Raw genomic sequence first — 3,286 nt, 5'->3', positions numbered from 1 at the left:
GGTCATTTTACTATAAAAACTGTAAAAAAAAAACTTAGTAACATCCTAGAAACATATAAGGTAAGCCAATTAGCGTTTCTATTTAATGCTTTAAAATAGGAAAATTTAAAATCTGCATAAAAATAGATAAACTGTGGTATACTACTGGCAATTTTAGTTTATAAAAATAGTGATTCAACAGGTTTTTTCCCTTTATGTATGTTCCTTATGTAACAAACCTGAATAAGGTCTGCACGATGATTCTAAAAATATTTATATGAAGCATGCATAGTTAGAAAATTGAAAGACATCAACAAATTTGACTAGAATGCCAGAACCAATCTTTTTCTATTGTTTAAATGGCCAAAATGTTCCTTATTCAAATTATAAGCTTTATTGGGCCCAGAAGTTGGTAATTTCAAAAGTCATGATTAATAGAAACAAAAGTTATCAATAGCAGCTTTTAAAGAATTGTTTCTTCATTAGAAGAAAGAATTAATGTCCAATGTAATGAGAACTTTCTTCCTTTTCTAGTCTTAGAGTGTCTCTTATGGTATTTTCTTGAAATTCTTTGTAAGTATTTGTGATTGGAAGGGTTAAACAGTTATTACGTCTGTTTCCAATAGGAAAGTCCATATGCAGACATTCAATTGAAGGAGAAGGTTTAAATCCAGCAGGTGGAATGGAGCTACACCCAGCTGCAAAAGCAAGGATCTCTTCCATTGTTGTTGCAGATTTACCATCCTCAACAGTTTTTAGGTAACTGTTCCAAAATCCCAAAGCTTGCACATCAGGTACTGTATGTACTGTGAAAAGATCACTGAGGGTTTTTGCAGAAAGGTTCTCAGGTTTATGACAGAGGATGTTATAAAATGCTTCTGGGTAAGCCTGAATTTTCTCCAAAACCCCAAGAGTTTGCAAACACTGCTTAAAACTCTCAAAAGGTGCTTGGACTCTCTTAATTACATGGTAGAAAAGTATGTTTTTCCCCAATATGTATTTATCACTTAATGTTGTTATGTCTTAGACATCTAATAAACTCTAAGTAGTTATAGCATTCGTTTATTACTGAGTTTAAGTCGGCCATATTTGTTGCAGTATTTATCCTGATTATAATCTCTGCCACATGGAAGTCAGAAACATCACCCAAACTCGGCTGACTGTTCTCTGGTCCATAAGCAATGTAGTTAAACAAAGTTTTAGAGAAGAAACCAGGTGAGGAACCACCATGAACTAAACAAACGGGGAGCACCTTTCCAGCTTCATAGTAAAGATTCTCTTTCAGAGCTTGAGAATTTAGAGACAAGTTCTTTGATAAGGACCCTTCAAACAATGATGAATTCTCAAGATGTTGCACTAAAAGACTCAGAAATTCTTGTTTTGATCCGGGATGCTCTCTTCCAAGTGTATGATTTTCATTAAGATATACTACTTCAATTGTGTATAAAGGATTAAAGTTTTGACTTCTGATTCCCTCTAAGGCACTCCTCCAAATATTGGCTTTGTTGATATATAATCTTTTGGCTTTCTTTTTAATTTGGAATCCTAACTCCATCAAAACTGTTGAAATGTCTCTCCTAAAGTTGCTGCTTTGCCTTAGTAGCTCTTTATGCTGAGCTCTAGGCGACTGCGCAGTTTAGGTGATGACTCTTCCAACAAGCAATCAGTAGTAGCCACATTAATGGAGTTGGTTAATTGGTGTTTGGGGGCCTTTCGGAAATCTGGTTTGTAGACTATACTTCTACATTCCAAACACTCCCAATTTTGTTCTCATGACTGTAGTGAAGAACAGGCTAAATGTGTTCCACTAGAACCACAGCACTCACAGCGCTTTAGTTCCCATTTGCTATTGGGTTCATTATAGTCTCTCCCTTCTTTGCAGTGACATCTTCGAACATCACAATGCTCATAGCTCTACAAAAGCTTTTGATAGATATTTTCTTCTAATTCCCAGGATGCATCTCTGTAAACAGTCTCTATGAAACCAAGCATTCTTAAAACAAGGACTTCGCAGTATGTTGTAAGTAGGAATAGGCTCAATTAATTCCAAACAAATGGTGCATGGTAAAGATTCTCTATAGTTATTAGATGTAATTGCTTGAACAGGTCGATGTTTCCAACAAAATGACCAGTTTTGAAGTTCTATTCACGTCCTTTCTGATATCTTCCACTAGAAAGCCATAAACTACTTCTTCTTCTTTACCCCTCTGCCAAATCCCACTAGACATTAACTTCAGCCAGAACTTTGCCTTCCAGGTGCTCTGTGAAATAAAATACTTTTCTTCTACTCCCTGAACCTTCAAACAAGTCTTTTCTGTGACATATCACAAACAATAGTAATGTACGCTGAGATTCCATTTCTGATTAGTTTTCATTTCTCCATATTTATTGGGACAGTCATTTTTTCGGCAGAAAACACAAGCAAGGTTCTTCTGTGAGTCTCAGGTTTATTTTCATTCATTTTACAGGTGCTCAGAGCAGGAGTCGCTGTAGCTTGCCGCGTCCACCCTCGCGATTCAGTAATAGGCCCACCGGGCCCGGGCCCGGCCCCATCCAATGGCTCGCTGAGAGTCCAATTTTTTAACGAAAATAATGTTTTAAAGCAGGCATATTACGAACTAAAGATAGATGAACTACCAAAATTGACATCAACTGTCAGGTCATGAGGAAAAGTATGCAAGCTCTGCTATAACAATTTTTATTTATTTCATTTATTATTGTTGTGGGGAGGGGAGGGAATGGAGGGAGGGAGGGGGAGAGAGGAGAGAGAGGTGTTCATGTGAGTGTGGCTACACAGGTACACATGAGTTGCTACATACATGTTGACATCAAAGGATAACTTTTCTTTTTCTGGTTTTTGGTTCATTGTTTCGTTTTTTTTTTTTTTTTGAGAGGGTCTCCCTGGTTACAGCCCACCTGGAAGTCATGATGAGAATCAGGGTGGCCTCGATCTGAAATCCACCTGCCTCTGCTTCCCAGGGGCTGGAATTAAAGGTGTATGCCACCATACCCAGCTTCAAAGGATAACTTTTTAATAAGTTCTTCAATTGAATTTTTGTAAATTTTGATCATGTATTATTTACTTTTCTGTTGCTGTGATAAAACATCATGACCAAGGCAACTTATAAAAGGGAAAGTTTATTTGGCTTATGGTTCAGAGGGTTAGAGCCCATAATGATGGGGAAGGCATGATGGCAGAGGTGGTCAGATGTGACCAAATCAGAAAGCTAAGTGATCACATCTTCAAGCAGGCACAGTAAACAGAGAGGGCTACTGGAAATATGACAAGGATTAAGAACTCTCAAAG

The 3,286-nt window shown here is 37.3% G+C and overlaps 1 pseudogene; it reads right to left on the bottom strand.

Annotated features, from left to right (window-relative positions):
• Positions 1–474: 474 nt before the first annotated feature.
• Positions 475–2,210, bottom strand: LOC103750058 (annotated as a pseudogene).
• Positions 2,211–3,286: the final 1,076 nt, after the last annotated feature.

Source organism: Nannospalax galili, unplaced genomic scaffold (genome assembly GCF_000622305.1).
Source record: "Nannospalax galili isolate Female #2095 unplaced genomic scaffold, S.galili_v1.0 scaffold25, whole genome shotgun sequence".
Lineage (NCBI taxonomy): Eukaryota > Metazoa > Chordata > Mammalia > Rodentia > Spalacidae > Nannospalax > Nannospalax galili.
Note: the sequence above shows the minus strand (reverse complement) of the source record. Positions and strands in the feature narration are given on the sequence as shown.